This window comes from Capsicum annuum, chromosome 6 (assembly GCF_002878395.1).
Source record: "Capsicum annuum cultivar UCD-10X-F1 chromosome 6, UCD10Xv1.1, whole genome shotgun sequence".
Classification (NCBI taxonomy): domain Eukaryota; kingdom Viridiplantae; phylum Streptophyta; class Magnoliopsida; order Solanales; family Solanaceae; genus Capsicum; species Capsicum annuum.
Genome location: NC_061116.1, coordinates 201,734,175 through 201,747,524, shown reverse-complemented (window position 1 = coordinate 201,747,524; position 13,350 = coordinate 201,734,175). Strand labels below are relative to the sequence as shown.

Below are 13,350 nucleotides of genomic sequence, written 5' to 3'. Positions count from 1 at the left end.
CCACCCCTACACATACAAATAAAAGCTTATATTATAATCAATATTAACAAATTTTATACATATTCACATAAAAAATTAAGTAACGTATTGTAACGCCCCGGAAAATGGGTCCCGAAGCGTCACACGGTGCTTGAGGCTACGAGTAGCCCCAAGCTAACCCTTTGAGCCATTTTCATTCAATTCAACAAAAATCAACGAGGTTTTCATAAATAACCCTCAAATATCAACAAAGTAATCATCATCCAAGAATAAAAGAATTTCAGAAAGATAACAAAATACGACTTATTAGTCATCTCCCAACATCTATACTGGTCTGACAAGCCTCTAAGAATATTAATAAAACCAGTGATCAATTGAGACATGCCCCAACTGACTCATACTCAGTTATCAAATGCAAACAATTGCGTGAAACCAACATCAGACATCACATCCTCGGAACATGAGAACTCACCACAATAGAGGATGTAGAATAGCGTGCCCGAAGAATCACTGTAGAACCTGAAACTGAGCATCTGAACCTACATTCCGAAAAAATGCAGTCCACATCCGAAGATGTAGGTCAGTACCATGGAAAAGAACCGAGTATATAGGGGTGTATGCAGTTGTATAAAATCATCATCATAAATATGTATAAGAAATATGCAGGATGTATGAAAGACTCACATAGTCCGAAGAAAATCATCATAATCATGAGAGGATGAAATAAGTACAATAACACATGTGAGTCATCATATAATTTGTCAATCACTTTCAGTTCATCAAGAATATCAATTCTCAAAATGTAAATATCATTTAAATCTTTTGAAAGAATAACTTTCACAATTCCACTTTCAAATCACTTCACCATTCACCATAGACACAAGGAAACACACACACTGGGAGATCTTATAACCGACATAAACCATGGAAGATACATGGAGTCCAACGTACAACCCACGTTGGGGAGAACCATCCTATCCTTGCCATCGGATTAGGACTATCGATATCAAATCCACACAAACTAGTGATCACTATATAAATCAGCCTCAGGCTCACTCCTACTGGGGCTCGTAGTTCTAAGGAACTAAAGTCGCTTTATACCTCCTACTCGGTGCTAAAAATTTCTCCCGGACTTAGCTCAGATCATTTCAAAGATAATCCACAACAAAGCAATTTCAGTAATATATAAATATACATCGGGAGCCATCATGCTTCCCATCTATCAAAATCAACCACGTTGTGGATTTCTTTCACACTCGAGTTCAAAACAACTCCATTAAGACCAAAAGGTCAAATCATTCCAAATATCTCAAATATTCAACATCAAAGTTCTTATAACACACACTTTCTCAAAAAACATAATTTCCAATGGGGATTCACAACCCAAATATCAAAATCATGATAAGTATCGTTCAAGATTCATGCTTTATATCTCCACACATGTAAATTCATCTTTAAAAATCATAAACATCAAGATTTCATAATAATCATCATAAGATATGGGTTCATGCTTCAAATTCGTAAAAATCAAATAAAAATCATTCCTTTGCACAAAAAATTACTTTTGGGCACAAGAATGAATGACAGTTCTTGTTGAAAAACCCCACATACCTTGAATGATGAACTTAAGATCGATAGTCATTTTTGAGGTGTTAATCGTGCCTTTGAACGATGGTTCTTGGAGTTCTTGAACTAGGAACTTAGAATCTTGAATAAATTTGTAGAATTAATGGTGAACTTTGGAGGCTCTTGAAGTTCTTGAACTAGGAACTTGGAATCTTGAATAAATTTGCAGAATTAATGGTGAACTTTGGAGGTTCTTGAAGTTGGATGTAGGAGCTTAGGGTTTTCTTTTTTAGGGAATTTGATGAAATATAACAAATAATGATCCTAAAAGGCTTTAATATAGGGTTTGGATGGATTTTGGGTGAGGGGGAATGACCAAAATGCCCCTAAAATCAAATAATTCTCGAATTTGTTCTTTGGTGGACTGTTTTGATAGTCTGAAGTAGATCAACAATAATGTTTTACTCCGATATCCAAATTGGATGAAACTAATTTCATTAGAAAGAGGACTCTCATATATTTCCGTTGATATATAGTATCTCACCCAGATCATTGTTTACGAGGAGTTATGATCATTTGAAGTTGACCCAAAAATTCGCTTTTGATAGGCTGAAGTAGATCGACCATAACTTTTTGCTCCGATAGACAAATTGGATGAAACTAATTTCATTGGAAAGAGGACTCGTAAAGCTTTCTGTTGATATATAGTAGATCATCCAGATCATTATGTATAAGGATTTATGATCATTTAAACTTGGAGCAATAATACGCCAGGCCTCAATACTTTTTCCTATTTTACTGTCCACTACTATTCACAGTTCGATCAGAATGTTCATAACTCGTTGCATTTTTTTACTTTAGACTATATAATTGGACTGCACATTATATTTTGAATTTTGATTTGTTTTGTGTTTGTTTGCTTGATTGTTGCATGTTATGTGGTTTATACATTCGTAGTGTTATAATTAGCCGATAGCTCTACCAAGCAACCGTGGTTAAACCACGGGATCGAGGGGTGCCTAACACCTTAACTCGGTCAACAGAATTCCTTAGCCGAAATCTCTATTCGCGGACCAGTTTAAAGAGTCAAATCATTTTGAAAAGGATTTTCCAATGGTGACTTGGCACACCGAATTTATGCCAAGTGGCGACTCTGAGTTTTGAATGTAAAAATAATCCTTTTTTAGAACAAATCTTCATTTTTGTCACTTACCAATAAAAACCCTTTTAAACCATAAAATGAATCTTTTTGGAGTTAAAAAAGGGGTGTGACAGATTTAGCGACTCTGCTGGGAACTTTTTTAGAATTAGATCTTATTTTGGAGTTGTATTGGCTTAGTTTGGCACTATAGGTGTGTAGATATTTTTTGCTTAGTTTGGCACTTAGTTTGGCACTCTGCTGGGGAACCTTTTCAGAATTCGAGCTTATTTTTTGGAGTTGTATCAGCTTAGTTTGACATTATGGGTGTGTAAACATTGTTTGTTGTTTATTTTATCATTGTTGAGTGCCTACGTGCTCTTTGTTTATAGTTTTTATCTTATGTGCTACCGCTTTATATATGGCATCATGTGCATAACCCGAGTCATTCTTTATGCAACAAGTTCTGTAGTACACGCTGTGTACACAACCTATAGTTGAGTCACCCTTATTTTAGGAGGGGGAGCCGTTGGCTGGTATGGAGTAGGTGGATAGCCAAAGCAGCCACTATTGACCATATGCTCCCCTGAACAGCCTTATTAGTGAACCCCAGCATAGGTCGGCCTTTAGGTCATGCTTATCTGCATCATATTGAGACCTAGCAGGACCCACTTGGTCCTTTGTAGGAGACTCACCTCTAAAGCATCCCTATGTGCTAAATGTTGATCTTTGAGGGTAACGTGGTCATTTGATAGACTGATGTAGGGGAAAGCATGTGTTAGAAGTAAAGTGTGTGGGCATGAAAAAATAAAAAAAGGGAAAAAGGAGAAAAGGCGAATCGAAAACTTCAAAAAGATTTTTCATTCATAGGAGTTTTTATAAAAGAAAAATGAAAAAAAAATGGTAGAAATTTTGTACATTTCATATAACGAAAATATCAAAAAGATTTCTCTTTCATAGTTGTTGATGTTATTTTTCTGTGAAGTGTCAAAATGAAAACTCAAAAGATTTTATTAACGTGGTTCATCGTCTGTCTTCGGTCGTATCTCTTAAGTCAAGGTCTAGCTTGTTATTTAATCATTAATTGTCCAATCTGAATGAACTACGCACCCCTGATTCTGCTCTTTCGGGAGTGAGATACTTAGGCAGCCTATTGTTGGTTTGGGGATCTTATTTAAAAAAATTAAAAAAAAAAATTCTTTACTATTTATTTAGAGTAGGTGTTTCACATATGCCTCGAAAAAAAATACAAAAAGATTGTCCTTAATAGTCGTAGGTTCCATTTTTGGTTGATTTTATTTACAAAATTCAAAAAAAAAAAAAATTTCTTCACTCTTTATTAGAGTAGGTGTTTCATATATACCTTTAAAAGAAAACTACAAAAAAGATTTTTCATTTAATAAGTTCAAGTTTCATTTTCTTATGAAATTCAAAATCGAAAACCCAAAAAGATTTTTCTTTGGTAATCTTAAGTTTCATTTTGTATTGGAGTTTAAACTTGAAAAATGAAAAAAAAATTGTCAATTCTTTTAACAATTTGTTATTTCCTTTCTTTTTTAAAGTTTTAAGAAAAAGAAAAAAAGAAAGGAAAAAGAATTAATTGGCCATTCTGGCAAGACTTCACGAACTACGCACACCTGATTCTCCTCTCTCGGGAGTGAGATATGTAGGCGCCCCTTTAGGGTTTCGTGATCTTTTCAAAAAAAAAAAGAGGTTTTGAAAACTGTTAAACTCTAACGCATTTTCTATCTCTTTTCCAGTTAGTTTAAGGTGGTTGGTTTGTGGCATTTTGGCTGGTGCTCCATATCACTCCAAGTCATAGAGAAAGTTATGGCCAACAAGGATACAGAGTTAGTTGTCACTAATCAGATAGGGAGTTCAGGGAATGAGAATGTAGGAGCTAATAAAGAGATTCAGAAATTAAGGCAGCAAATGATAGAAATGCATCGAGCTTGGGATAATGGGTTGCCGCCTCCTCTATTTCCCACTGATAATCTGGAATATCTTTCTAGTTTACCTCTAGTGTCACATGCACAATTCCCTATTTTGGTCGACACGCCACAATATGCATCAGGACCTAGTTCGGGGCAACAGTATCCAAATACTTCCACTATTCATTTCCTCGCTCTTCAATACAAAATTACCACATGCTCGGCTTCGCCTACTATTCATGCTTTTGCAGCCCCACTCCCGTCTGAACCTCCTGCTTTTAAGGTCAATCTAATGGTTGTGATTCCTCACTCTACAAGCGACCCTGTATTGAATTCTAGTGATCAGTATTATGCTCCCGAGCCCACATTTAAGTTGACTAGTCCTTACGACTGCACTTAACTGCCTGGATTTCCTCCTAACACTGAGAAGCCTGATATGACAGAAGAAAAAGAGGAAATGGCCAGAAAATTGAGAAGTTTGGAACTGACTATGAAAACTTGCAAGGACTTGGGGGGTACAAAAGTGTCTCATATAAAGATCTATACATGTTTCCAGGTGTACATCTTCCTCTTGGTTTTAAAATACTGAAGTTTGAGAAGTATGATGGACATGGTGATCCTGTAGCAAATTTGAGACGCTATTGCAACCAGTTAAGGGGCGCTGGAGGGAAGAAAGAATTACTCATGGCATATTTTGGTGAGAGTCTTTCAGGTCTAGCTTCAAAATGGTTTGTTGACCAAGACATCAACAAGTGAAACAGCTAGGATGACCTGGCTAATGAATTCATGCAACAATTTCAATAAAATATGGATTTGATTCCTGATGAGAAATCCCTGACTAATATGAAGAAAAAGAGTACTGAAAATTTCAGAGAGTATGCAATTAGATGGCGTGAACAAGCTGCTAGGGTAAAGCCACCAATGAAATAAAGTAAGATAGTGGAGGCATTTATTCAAGCACAGGATGAAACATATTATCAACACTTGTTACCTGTATTAGGCAAGCCATTTATTGAGGTCATCAAAATGGGGGAGATGATAGAGGATGGAATTAAGACCGGTCACATTGTGAGTTTTGCAACATTGAAAACGACTACTCAAGCAATACAAAAAGGTTCGAGAAGTATTAGAGGAAAGAATAATGAGGAAGATGCATCTACCATTGCAGTTGGACAACAGGAACGGGCAAGAGGACCACACCATCGTTACCCACGGGCTCAAACCCAAGTTTATGCTCAAGCTCCATAGAATCTTTACCAAAATCCATTATATCCCATTCCCCCACCTCTATATCAAGTGTATAATATGCAACATTATGTTCAACATCCATCTTACCCACACTGGCGTGCGCCAACTCTGCTGAGTTATCCTCCAACTCCACATACATACCGAAGCCCTTCTAGGCCTGGTTTTCAATTTAAGCTAAACAATGAAATGAGACAGAAGTAGAGGGATAGCTTCACACCAATTGGAGAGTCATATGCAAGTTTATTTTAGAGATTGGTACAACAGGGCATGATCACTCCTCTTCTTGGGTATACTTCTGACCTACATTCAAGAAGTTTTGATCCTAATGTACAATGTGCATATCATTCTGATGTTCAGGGTCACAGTATTGAAGATTATCGTTCTTTGAAAAGAGAAATTAAAAAGATGATTCAAGATAAATCAGTCATGGTGCAGAACATTGACAGTGAGGAAAGCTCTAGTCATGCTGATATGCAAACCAGTGGCTAAGATGTCAGGCTGAGCAATTGAGAAGTCACCCCTCTCCTTACTAGGAAGGGGTTTGGTAGCTTATGTTGTTTTATTTTCTATTATTCAAATTATTTTAGGGTTGTAGTTCAGGATCTATCATGTTTTGTCCTTTTGTTTCAACTAAATGAAGTGTCCTATTTTTCTTTGTGTTTTAAATATATGTTGTTTGTTTGTTTTCTTTACATAGTACATTTTATGTTGACTCTAGTGATATGACATGCTAGTGAAATTTTCAGCCAGATCTTAAAATCCAGTTTAAGCATGAACATTGAATTAGAGGGTTAAAGTTAAAAAAAAAAGAGCATATGAGAAAATAGATAGAGTGCTGAGATATTTGGTGACAAGTTAAGGCAATTATTTGGAGAATCACAAGAACAACTTTGTTATTGATCGAAAGGCGGGTCCCAATTAGGTCAAATAGTGGATGTGTGATCTCTATATCAAGAGAAATGAGAATATAATCAGCCCCACAAAATCCTGAATCACTTGATGTGAGGGATGCATAACAAAGGTAGAGTTATATACTGGACAAGTATAGAAGAAGAAGTGACACACGTTCAGTTTAAGTTAGTGCTATTAAAGTTTCACACATGACTCTTTATCTCCCATTTTCCAATTGCATGTTATGTACTTGCATTCTCAAGGATTGATATGATAAAGACATTTCATTCTGCCATCCAAACATTGTGTCATCCTTTGTTTACCCCATTTGAGCCTTAGTGCTATTTTCTTTCATACCCCTCTTTTCGAATCAATATAGTCAGCAAAGCTCAAAAGAAAAGTGTCGAGCAAAATAATAGAGTCAGAAAAAGTTCAAAAAAAAGAGAAGAAAGAGAAAATATGTCCAAAAAGAAAAAAAGTTTTAAGACAAATAGAGTCAGAAAAATCCAAAGAGAAAAAGAGTCAACAAAAGAAAAATTAGAATCAAGTGAAAGAACAAACTGCCAGAACTACGCGTGACCTGATTCTCCTCTTTTGGGGGTGAGATACGTAGGCTGCCCTACTCAGGGCTCGGTCCAATCAAATAAAATTTAGTATTGCCCAGTCAAAAAAAACTGGGGCATGAGTTGATCCTCATTGTTTGAGTCGATTCCAAAAGTTGTAAGTCCCACCCCACATCAAGGGTCATTTGGTCCCCATGCCATCCATTCTTTCTAACCCTATCCAAAAGTCAAGTTACAACCAAACAAATACCTTCATATCAATCTTTGAGAATGCTTAGTCTAAGTATGCAATGGATATGGATAACGCATTTTGGGAACTACTTGTCTTCCTCAGCATAAAAAATCAGGAGAGAAATGAAAATGAGAGTCTTACTGGTGAAAAGCCTTACGGGCACCATAAGGTGATGGTAAGTTGAGACAGATAAAAATAAAAGAGTCTTATTGGTTAAAATCCTCATGGGCACCATAAGACAATGGTGAGTTGAGAGAAAAATGAGAGAGGCTTATTGGTAAAAATTCTTCAATATGTCACTAGCTGAATGAGCTCTTCAAATACAATGGGTTCAAGCAAGTAACTTAGTTTCAGAGTCATTAACTCAACAACAATTGGTAGAAAGTTTGGATGGAAAGATCAGGCAGCTTGATCCAAAATGCATGACATAATAATTAGAGTTGACAGTCATTTCAAGATAAATTTTTCATTTCTTTATTTCAAATGGGGACATTCATTGTCTTTTCTTTCTTCTCTTTATTTTTATTTTGTTTTCTTCAGTAAGTTGTCCAAATAAAATCATTGTCATTTTTTCTCTTGTCTTTGAGTCAAGTTTGTGTCAAAACAAGTGAGAAAAGATCTCAAAACTGGCTACTAGCTTCTTCAATTTCACAAAGAAAGACAAAAGGGCCAGCACATGCAAAAGACATGATTGTGAGCCGAAATAAGGCATACCAAAAATTTTGTCAACAGACAAGTTTGAGAACTCATGGAAATATCAGGGTTCAAAGGGTTTCTCTGAGGAGCATGGCAAAGCAGAGATACCGTGTTTGTTTCAGAGTCATTCGTAATAATCTGAGTGTGGATCAATGATGCAGTAAGTCAATGACATATGCTAATGGTCGAAATCAAGGTTAAATGTGACTGGGGCAAGAGTGATTGTTGCGAACGCTAAAGCCACAAACCATCGACCATGTTTTTAAACTCACAAGTTTTCTTTGTATGAAAAAGGAACACATGTTGCATTTGGATCAAGGATTTCAGAGCCTAAACATCAAAGGCCGTTATTTCTCCCTTCTACAAATGCAAGAGGCAATGTTGTTGCACAAGTTGGGTAATCAAAACCATGGTAAAACTCATAATTCAATATATCTAGGAGACACACTTCCTTGTTCGGATGATTCAGTTCTATTTATTAGGTGATGCACTTCCTAAATTGAACCTTCACTCCTACAAATTGCACTTTCTAGATGAGTCCTTCCACTTAACCCCTAGGAGATGCACCTCCTTATTTGAGTAATCCAGATTTCATTTATTAGGTGATGCAATTCCTAAATTTAACCTTCACTCCTAGAAGTCGCATGTTCTAGTCGAGTCATTCCAGTTGACCCTTAGGAGACACACTTCCTTGTTTGGATAATTCAAGAGACATTTATAAGGAGATGCACTTCCTTGTTTGGGGCAATTCAAGAAACATTTGTAAGGAGACTTATTTCCTTGTTGGGTAATTCAAGCGGCATTTGTAAGGAGATGCACTTCCTTATTTGAGACAATTCAAGCAACATTGGTAAGGAGACACACTTCCTTGTTCAGGTAATTCCAGCACCATTTGTAAGGAGACACACTTCTTTGTTTGGGTAATCCAAGCAACATTTGTAAGGAGACGCACTTCCTTGATTGGTAATTCAAGCAAAATTTGTAAGGAGACGCACTTCCTTGTTTGGTAATTCAAGCAATATTTGTAAGGAGATGCACTTTCTTATTTGGTCAATTCAAGCAACATTATTAAGGAAATAGACTTCTTTATTTTTGTAATTCAAGCGGTATTGGTAAGGAGATGCACTTCCTTAATTTAAAAATTCAAGCAACATTGGTAACGAGACACACTTCCTTATTTTGGTAATTCAAGCGACATTGGTAAGGAGATGCACTTCCTTGTTTTAATAATTCAAGCAACATTGGTAAGGAGATGCACTTTCTTGATTGGATAATTTGAATTTTGATTTTTAGGTGATGCACTTCCTAGCTTAAATTTTGATTCTTATAAGACGAACCTTTTAGTCGAGTCATTTCCCTTGATTCCTTTAAGACGTACCTTTTAGTCGAGTCATTCTCCTTGAATCCTATAATGATGTGATGTTCACAAAGTCCTTTGATGATAAACTGGGAAAAATTTAATTCTTGTTTTTGTAACTTTACTTTTCTGGCAAAAGAAATTTTCTTTATAACAATCTTTGTTTGGGATAATTTTCTATTTAGTTTTGATGTGATTTCAGAAGCCCACCTGAAGAACAGAGTAATGAAATCTCAAGTTAAGAGCCCGCCCGAAGCACAGGGTGAATAAATAGAAAGTTAAGCAACAAGGTGAAGCAATTGAAAACCAAGCAACAAGTGATGAAATTGCAAATCAGGAGCCCGCCTGAAGAATAGGGTGATGCAACTCAAGTCAAGAGTCCAAAAGAAGCTGCATTGATAGGATTTTATAATTTCATTTATGTTTTAACTTGTAATTTTAATTTTTGATGTAATGACAGAACCGCGGACCGAAACCTCGATGGAACCTCACTCGACTCTCCAACTCGGTATAGTCCTTCTCTCTCCAATCCTTTGAGATAACCCTGACATGATTCCCTCTCAACTTGGGTAGGTAGGATGTCCAAAGTCAAGACCCGACTTCTCTTCTTCCTTCTGTTTCTTTAAATAATGGTCGGGATAAATTTTGTATCGTTGTCTACTTCTTTGTCTGAAAACATGTCATGTTTACATTCAAAGGGGGAATGATGTAGACACCTAATTTTGTCCCTCCCCGGTGTCACTTTTACTCAACTTTACCTTATCCTATTGTGTACCCTCAACTATGTAATTATCCCTCCATAAAATGACAAAAATAACAACCCCTAAAAATTTTTATCTTATTTTTAATTAATCCTAACAAACTTTATCCTAATCACCTAATTCTAACCCCTACCCCACCTCACTCATACCCACGTACCACCTCACTCACATTTTATCCTCACAATAACAAAAATAGAAAAGAGGAGGCCCACAATAACAAATGGAAAAGGCATATATACACACATAATCATCACAAATAACCCACATCATCATAGCCATTCTCTTGTACACATACTCCTTCATTAACGAGAACACAGGGGGGATTTTTTTTTGGGGGGGGGGGGGGGGGGTTGCCTCTTCTTCACCATCTGAAGGAACACTCCCTTTCTTGGAATTGGTATGCAAAACACTACTTAACCTTACCACAAAAAGAATGACCCTCACCTCAATTTTTCCATGGTTTCTTAGGAGGGTGTAGATTCACACACACTGTAACATACATACACGCACAAACACCAAATTTTACATTTTTAGGGAGAGATTGGAATAGAGAGGGAAAGAGATTGGGGAAGCCAAATCGAGAGAGTGTTAGGTAGAGAAAAGAGATGCGAGGGAGATAGCAGAAAGGAGGAAGTGATCAAAAATGGGCAAACCCAGCCAATAAACATTGAAACTCGCCAGAATCCATCTTGACTCATCATTTTTTTTGCCACCACCTAAGCTCACCGGAGCTCAGGCTACACAGATTTTGTTCTTCTATCGTGTTGACTGGGTTTTGGGTTAGTTTATTCTCACGGTTCATTTTGGATATCAGATTTTGGGGTCTTTACGATTAAGTGGTCAGTATTCATGGATTAGAAATCTGTTCATCTCAATCGGTCCATCGCTGTCAATCTCAAAGTTGGAATTCAATTTGGAGATTCGTGTTGAGGTTCTGGTTTGAGGATTTTGATTTTAGATTTCTTTATTATAAACAAGGACAAGTTTCATTGACGTCCATTTCTTCTCCTGATCTTTACTTTATCTTGATTTTTTATTGATGTTATGGGTGTGGGTGATTTATGTGTTGTATGTTTAGTTTGAATCTTCGTTAGATGTTTGTATTTGATATTGGTTTCAGATTTTGAAACGTGATTGGATAATTGAAGCATGCGCTAATCATGTGGTTAAAATGGATTTGGGGTGGAATAAAAAGTTGATAAAAGTTGAGTGGTGTGATTGAATAGTTTTTGACTATATTTCTTTGGGATCACTTGTATCATTTGGCCGGGGAATGCCCCGAAGTACTTGTATTATTTTGCCCTGGGAATGCCTCAAGGTATTTTTGTATCCTGAGGATGTTCATGATGTAGGCCCAAGGAAGTGGGTAAAACGTCGGAGAATAGTTTAGTATAGGTTAGAATAGGATTTAAATTTTTTGCATTTTTTACTTTGGACTGTATAATTGGACTGAACATTATATTTTGGATTTTGATTTAGTTTTTGTTTGTTTGCTTGATTGTTGCATGTTATGTGGTTTATACATTAATAGTGTCAGAATTAGCCGATAGCTCCACCAAGCGACCGTGGTCGAACCACGGGATCGAGAGGTGCCTAACACCTTCTCCTCGGTCAATAGAATTTCTTAGCCGGAATCTCTATTCACGGATCAGTTTAAAGAGTCAAATTATTTTGAAAAGGATTTTAAAATGGTGACTTGGAGTCACGACCCGAACCGGGGCCCTGGCCATGACGAGTATCCCAAACTATAAAGGCCCAAAACACCCCTATCTGTCTGGTAGTCATGCACATAATTCATATGATAAAAAATGCGAAAAATAAACAATATTACGGAAACATGGTAAGGAATCATACGAAAGCAATAATGGGGAATAATGTCCCACAATCTCAACACAACATCTCTATACCGTCTGCGAAATCTCTACTACATGACTGAAACAATGTCTATCTGAAAACAGGGACAAGGCCCCCAGCAGACCCAAAACTAATAAATGATAAATGAAATTACAGACGTCAGGCCTTCCGAAATATAGAAGGGTCACCAATTGATTCTGCGATCTGTCGGAAGAAATGTACTGGTTATCTAGACCCCTAGACTGTGCGTCCGAACCTGGGAGGGAAGGGGGTCGATACAAAATTAATGGTACGCAGAGAAATCAAAACAGAAGTATAATATTTTAAGACAATATAGGTAAGAGTCATTAGAAAACAGTTTCATATCAAATAATTTGAAAACACATGGGCATAATGTAATTGTTTTCAATAACAATGAAATGCAGCTGAGCTAGCTGGAATACCCTACATAATTTACACCAACTGTCAAACCCCGGTTGCGCCGAGATTAGAGTATACGAGAGGAGAAGAGACACAATATCACACAGCATGGTGTCTCGACCCAATGGTAGTGTAACGCCTCGAAAAATAGGTCTCGAAGCGTAACACAGTGGTTGAGGCTACGAGTAGCCCCAAGCTAACCCTTTGAGCCGTTTTCATTCAGTTCAACACAAATCAATGGGGTTTCCATAAATAACCCTTAAATATCAACAGAGTAATCATCATTCAAGAATAAAAGAATTTTAGAAAGATAACAAAATACGACTTATTAGTCAACTCCCAACATCTATACTAGTCTGACAAGCCTCTAAGAAAATCAATAAAACCAGCGATCCATTGAGACATGCCCCAACTGAGTCATACTCAGTTATTAAATTTAAACAATTCCGTGAAACCAACATCAGACATCACGTCCTCGAAACATAAGGACTCACCACAACAGAGAATATAGAACAGCGTTCCCGAAAATCACTGCCGAACTTGGAGGGTGTATGCAGTTGCATAAACATCATCATCATAAACATTTATAAGAAATATGCAGGATGTATGAAAGAATCACATAGCCTGAAGAAAATAATCATAATCATAAGAGGATGACATAAGTACAATAACACATGTGAGTTATCATATAATTTGTCAATCACTTTCAGTTCA

General features: G+C 36.7%; 1 protein-coding gene across 1 annotated transcript in view; it reads left to right on the top strand.

Annotated features, from left to right (window-relative positions):
- The window catches only part of LOC107876127 (probable enoyl-CoA hydratase 2, mitochondrial), a 79,804-nt gene extending 69,809 nt beyond the window's left edge, over positions 1-9,995 (top strand). Inside the window, exon 8 of the transcript XR_007056701.1 lies at positions 9,804-9,995. The gene's annotated coding sequence lies outside the window, so the exon portion shown is untranslated. The remainder of the gene's footprint in view (positions 1-9,803) is intronic.
- Positions 9,996-13,350: the final 3,355 nt, after the last annotated feature.